Below are 7,510 nucleotides of genomic sequence, written 5' to 3'. Positions count from 1 at the left end.
TCAAGTGTGTTTTCTTCGGCGAAGTCATCTTCTGCTTCCACAAATACCTTGAAAATTTAGATAAATACCAGAAATACCAATAATTGACGACTTTGATAAATTGAGCTCATCGTCATAAATATGAGTAATATGACATATATTACAGTTATTTTGTTAAATAATGAATATTCTAACTTGTACAGCTCTTAGTTTATGTTTTCTCAAATCCTATTTGAAGGAGATAACACAATCCAGAACTCACCACGAGGAGGTGGCTCTACGACGAGTTCCGCCCTACTCATTCAGTTTTCCCTCAACGTTCAATGTCTATCTGACTGTCACAGTGAGTGGATGTGTGTCACTGTGAGTGGATGTGTGTCGTGAAATTTTTTTTTTCTAATAGGTTTTGCAAATATTTTACTGCCTCGATATTTTTGAAACAAATCAAAGGTCATTCATATTGTTTTTTTTATTACTTACAGGAACAAAATGTCTGCTGTTAAAGAAAAAAACGAACAAACATAGCCGCAGTCAAGGGTGTGTTTTAATTGGGCAGCCTAATGATCTCAAAGACCTTAATCTTCCTACTTATCACGATGTGATGAAACACTACCTTTTCGTGAGGCAGCAACTAAAAATAACTTCAAACAAAGAACCTTCATTTAAAGATATTAGTGATTGTGTAGTTTCCCACGTGATGAATGTTTGGAAAAGAGCCTCAATTCCAACTGTTTCTGAGAAGAGAATCTATGACATGTTAAAAAGTTATCATTCAAGATATTTGAAGAAGAAATTAGTAGAAGTGAGAAAAAGTGAGAAAAACTTGCAAAAACCTAAAGATTTTCAAACACAAGCAGAAAAAAAACTGTTTGATGCAAGTGCTTGTAAATGTGAAGATTTTGAGTTATGCTCCTGTAGTCGACTCAGCAAAGTGCTACTTGAAGAAAGGGAGTTCTTGATAGATCAAAGAAATACTAGAAAGATGGTTATTGGCTCTGTGGATGCTTTATTGATGGCCAAGATGAAAAAGAAAACACAGAGAAAACTCACAGACATATTTCGCCTGTATTATTCTGAACCAGTGCCCTCAACAAGCAAAGAAATGACTGATAACATAGATCAGTCATATATGTCATTTTCAATAGTTTCCTCTTCAACAGACACTTCAGATAATAGCAGTTCATCAGAGTTTGAACCAAGTTCAACCACAGTAAGGAGACTTGATACGAGAGAAAAAATGCAGCGAGTATCACTTGACAGCCTAGCAGTGATGTCGGACAAAACAGGAGTGTCTGACAGAGCAGCTGCAACAAGAGCTTCTGCTGTGTTAGAAGGAGCTGGCCTTATAAATAAATGTGACTCATCCTTGGTAGCTGACAAAAATAAAGTACGGAGAGCCAAAAAGAGAGCAAGGTCAGAAGTCCAAGAAAACATGAAATTATTGAAACCACTTGAAAGTATATATTTTGATGGAAGGAAGGACACAACAAAAATAGGAGAAATTGTAGAATCAAAGCAGTATGTTAGGTTTGCACAAGAATAGCATGTAGTATTGCTTCAAGAACCTGGTTCACTTTATATTGGTCACTTAACTCCAATAGCAGGATCTGCTTCTTCTATTTCTTTTTCAATAATTGATACCAGTAGCATTGTGGCTGTAGGCTGCGATGGAACAGCTGTAAACACAGGTCATAGAGGAGGAGTTATAAAACTCCTTGAAGAGAAACTCAACAAGCCTCTTCACTGGTTTGTATGTCTATTACATGCAAAAGAGCTACCTCTCCGTCACTCGATAAGTCATTATGATGGGCAAACTTCTGGTCCATCAAGCTTCACTAGACCCATTGGCAAACATCTGAGTGACTGTGAAAAACTACCTGTAATAGAATTCAATCCAATTCCTAGTGAAACCATTGAACTTGATTCATTAGATTTAAGTACTGATCAAGCATATTTGAAACAACTATACAGAGCGGTAGCATCTGGCGAATGTTCCAGCCAATTGGCACTCATGAAACCAGGGAAAATACATCACGCCAGATGGTTAACAACAGCAAGTCGTATTCTCCGTGTCTACATTTCAACCGAAAGTCCTTCATCACAGCTGCTTGAGATTGTGAACTTTATTATGGCAGTATATGTTCCAGTATGGTTCAGTATCAAGATGAACCCTTCTGCAAGCAATGGTGCAAAGCATTTGTTTTCAATTATAACAAAGTCTCGTTCTTTGTCAGATGAAAGCAGAAATATTGTCCACCAAGTTTTGCAAAACAATGAGTTCTTTGCTCAGCACGAAAATCTGCTTATTGCTATGATTCATGATGAATCTCCAGCCATTCGTGAGATTGGCTACAGAAGAATAATTAAAGCAAGAGAGAATCCAGTTCATAGAAATACAATTCAGAAATTCCAACAACTGAAACTACTATTTCATGCCACTGCCTTTCATTTGATGATCGATTGGCAGAACATCCAACTGACAGAACCCCCTCTCACGAGAAGAGTATCATCAGAGGACATTATGTCTCTAATTAAATCCAAAGAGAAGCCCTCTGCTCTCCCAGATTTTCCCTGTCATACCTAGGCTGTAGAAAGACACATTAAATTAGTAACACAGGCTTCAAAATCAGTTGTAGGAGCAGCTGCTCGTGATGGTTTTATAAGAAACCAAATTGAGGGAAGGAAAAACTACCCAAGTTTGAAACTAAAAAACAGTATTTTCTTTATTAAACAGAATACTGAAAACAATGTTTAATAGACACAGGTATTTGCAATGGAAGGGAGGATGGGTTGGGTAGGGCAGAACTCGTAGTACTGTCACCTCCTCGTGGTGAGTTCTGGATTGTGTTATCTCCTTCAAAGAGAATTTGAGAAAACAAACTATCCAAGGCAGAATCGGGTTATTCTACCATCAATCGTGAATTGCTGGTGGTGCACTTGGCTGTCCACGACTTTCATAAATTCTTAGAAGGTACGCCCTTTGTCATTCGCACAGACCATATGCCTTTGATGCACTCCTTCACTCGACAGTCTGACACTTGGTCCACCCGTCAACGCCGACATCTCTACGCCGTGGCTGAATACAATTACACACTTCAACACATCCCTGGGAAAATGAATCCCGTTGCCGATGCCCTAACAAGAAACACGTTGGCTACCGTTCAACTGGGATTGAATTACAACGACTTGTCTGAAGCCCAACGACATGATCCAGAATATCAAGCATGTAGGACATCCTGCATATCCCCCCACTGGAACGACGTCCCCTTCGACGACTCTAACACCACCCTCCTCTGTGATGTCAGTACTGGTAGACCGCGACCTTAGATTCCTGCTCCCATGCCCCGACAGCTGTTGGATTTCATTCACGGCATTTCACATCCTTCATGCCGTTTTACTGCACAGCTGCTGAAGGCAAAGTTCATTTGGCACGGCATTTCTAAGGATGCTAAGGATTGGGTACGCGCCTGCACTTCTTGCCAAACTTCCAAAGTACATCAACACACGGATTCAGGAGTGGGCACCTTTCCTCAACCTCAGTGTCGTTTCGCACACATTCACGTCGATGTTGTAGGCCCCCTACCCACATCACAAGGACATCGTTACCTGTTTACCGTCATAGACCGCTCCACTCGTTGGCCTGAAGCCATTCCCATGGAAACTGCAACGTCAGCCTCATGTACATCTGCCTTACTCTCTGGATGGATTGCAAGATTTGGTATCCCTGAGCATATTACTTCCGACAGGGGAACCACTTTTACCTCTCAATTGTGGACATCATCAGCGAATCTCCTGGGCATCACCCTACATCAGACAACTGCTTACAACCCCTCTGCCAATGGAATGGTTGAACGTTTTCATCACACCCTGAAAGTAGCATTTCTGTCGTGCTGCAAGGACTCCAACTGGTTTACTCAGCTTCCCTGGGTCCTCTTGGGACTAAGGACCACTCCTAAAGATCAAAGATGCCCTCGACGTCTTGGCAGCTGAAATAGTGTATGGCGAACCGTTGGTCGTCCCTGCCGAATTTTTTCCTTCTGCAACCACCTCCGACGATCTCCAGCGCATATGTCATGTCGTGGGAAAATTTACTCCATGCTGCCAGACATTCAAGCCCCCAGTGAAGCATCACATACTGACAGACTTGCACTCTGCAATGCACGACTTCCTACACAACGACACTAGCAAGCCACCACTAATGCCCTCTTACATAGGCCCTTCCTTGTGATCCGACTGAGTCTGAAAGCATTCCTACTCAACATTCGGGGCAAAGAAGACTGGGTCTCCATTGATCGTCTAAAACCTGTTTATCTCCTACCAGATGACCCGCCTACAGTTTGCCTCTCTAGATCCGGGTGCCCTATTTAACATATACAGTATGTCATTTCTAGGGGGGGGGGGAGCCATGTACCAACCGTGTGTCACATGATCGTACATAGTAACGACATTTCTCTTTTTTGTATGTATTATCCTTCGTATCTTCGCTCTCCCCTCGCAGAACTTTTTCCTTCTGCAACCTCCTCTGACGATCTCCAGCGCATATGTCATGTCGTGGGAAAATTTACTTCATGCCGCCAAATATACAAGCCCCCAGCGAATCATCACATTCCGACAGACTTGCACTCTGCAAAGCACGTCTTCCTACGCAATGGCACTAGTAAGCCACCGCTAATGCCCTCTTACACGGGCCCTTCCTTGTGATCCGACTCAGTCCGAAAGCATTCCTACTAAACATTCGTGGCAAAGAAGACTGTGTCTCCATTGATCGTCTAAAACCTGCTTATCTCCTGCCAGATGACCCACCTACAGTTTGCCTCTCTAGATCAGGGCGCCCTATTTAACATGAACAGTATGTAATTTTTAAGGGGGGGGGGAGCCATGTACCAACCGTGTGTCACACGATCGTACATAGTAACGACATTTCTCTTTTTTGTATATATTATCATTTGTATCTTCGCTCTCCCCTTGCACTGATAGCGACGTGAATCAACATGTCTGTTTTGCTTACTGTTACTCTTAACAGAACCAGTTTTCGGTTGAACATGAAAATGCATGTCATATATTTTAGGCCCTTCTTGCCCGGACTTGATGTATATATAAACTGATGTTCTGAAATAAAGCTACTCAGTTGCTTTCATCTTGCCTTTCGAGTCACAGCCTACTCTTGGCCCATCACAGTATCATAAAATGACGGTTTTCTTTGCATTTATCGATGCACAGTTGAGATAAGGTTGTGGACTGAATGTATTAGGATTAAAACTTGCAGAACATGTATAATTTAGGATCTTTATCAAATTCTAAGATCTTACATTACAAGAGGTCCTAATCGGGACAGAGACCACTTCAAGAGGGTATCTTATTTTACTAATGTAGATGCAAAGGACCTCGGTTACATTCCGCCAGGTGTCTCTATCTTGAGCCTATACCATTATTGTAATATATATATATATATATATATATATATATATATATATATATATATATATATATATATATATATATATGTATATATATATATATATATATATATATATATATATATATATATATATATATATATATATATATATATATATATACATATATATATATATATTAATAGAGAAAAAAGTAGAACATCCTTTCTGATAATATCCCTAGGTAGTATGAGTAAAATGTGACTCTTACCAAGCTACCTATGAAGATATTAGGCCACCATCCACTTACCATCTTCCCACCTAGTCTAGTCTTAAACACAGGTCTTATTCCAAAGACGTATCTTTCACATCTTGTGTGAGTTATATTTGTAATTTACGTTAAATACACAGCTAACCTCAACTTGCATTTTGTAAATCTGCTCTAAGTCAATTAGTCATGCTCGAAAGTTGATATATGCATTCGGGAGTTTAATAACAATAATAGATATTGTGTAAGCGTACTGAATATTGTATTAACACATCGTCCTGTGTAAAGAAAGTTTCTCTGTTTATGGGAAAATAAATGAACAAACAACAAGCTACATAAATAAAAACATGATTATATGAACTTTTATGATCAATATGATTTAATATAAATATTTGGAATATTGCTAGACCAAATTTAGGCTACTATATAGTAATATTTGAACACTCCAAAATACGGAATCGCTGAAATCTATTTTTGTTTTTAGCAAATTAGTTAGGTTTTCAGCAATAAAAGACCCTGATTAGGCACACGCGGATCTTGTAGTTAGGTTTTCTGACCCCTCTTTACTGTCTTCGTCTCGGAGATCCTGGAATTTGCAATGATGGTCCTTATAGTCAGCGCCATTAGCGAAACACTTAGAATATTAGGTAGTATACATAACAAAGACGATAAACAGTTATCTAATTATATATATCATTATGGGCGTGTGTTTGTATATGCATCTGTATAAATAAGGTATGTAAGGGACAATGCTGATCTGTATTCATTTTAATGGCTAGGTATGCAATAGCGTACTCGTGAATGTGTTTATCTAGTTGTGAGTGTGCACTTATCTAAGCACGTATAAAACTAATATAATTACTGTATTAATTATTTTGATAATAATTCCGCTATATATCTTTTTGCATGGAGCGTGACTGATCAAAAAGATATCTAATGTACACTTAAAGTTCCTGTCCAAATTAGCACTTCAACGTTAAACCTAAATATGAAACTTCCCTCCCATTTCCTCAAGTTTCTGTTTTACACAAATGAAGTAGATGAAAGGACATCTTTCAGTTTGCATAATATTTATTTTTCTGCCTGAATGCTGTCAGCCTCAGCTATAAATTAAGGGAGTGGCTTTAGTGTAAGAATTACTCATAGCATTATTAATGAAATCTTAACTAGGGCAAAGAAGATCAAGCATATACCCATAAAAAAAAGTATATAGAGAGATAGAGAAGGATCTGTCACAATAACAGAAGATGAAGAAAGGCAATGTTGGATGGAACACTAGTGAGGTCATGAATAGGAGAAATGAAGGGAATAATTTGATTGATTACCTGAAGCTGAGGAAGACCTTAATTTACCCATTAATGAATTTAGTGTGTTTTAAGTCGAATCTATCATTAAAAAACTCAAGAGATGGAGAACCCGTGGATACGATAGAATAACTGTTGAGATGATATTGGCCGAAAATTAAGTGACTCATAGAATTATTATTTTGTAGAATGTGGCGTGATGAGGCCAAACCTAATGACTGGAAGTTAGGAGCGTTGGTAAAATGGCAAAAAAAGGAAGATCTGAAAAATTACAATAATTACAGAGGCATCACACTCACGTTTGTTGTCATATGAATATATCGTATGCTCATTCAAAAGAGCCCAGAGAGGAAGAATGATGAGAAGCTGAGTGATGAACAAGCTAGATTTAGAAAAGGTTAAAGTTGTACTGACCAAATTTTCATTCTAAGACATGTGGTACAGCAATGTGCAGAAGAAAGAAAGCCACTGTTGATGGCATTTCTGGAATATGAAAAATCCTTTGATTGTGGGCGTTATTGCGGAGTTCCTCTTAAATGTGCAAATTTGATTAAGTCTCATCA

Source organism: Palaemon carinicauda, chromosome 9, assembly GCF_036898095.1.
Source record: "Palaemon carinicauda isolate YSFRI2023 chromosome 9, ASM3689809v2, whole genome shotgun sequence".
Lineage (NCBI taxonomy): Eukaryota > Metazoa > Arthropoda > Malacostraca > Decapoda > Palaemonidae > Palaemon > Palaemon carinicauda.
This window is presented reverse-complemented; position numbering follows the sequence as displayed.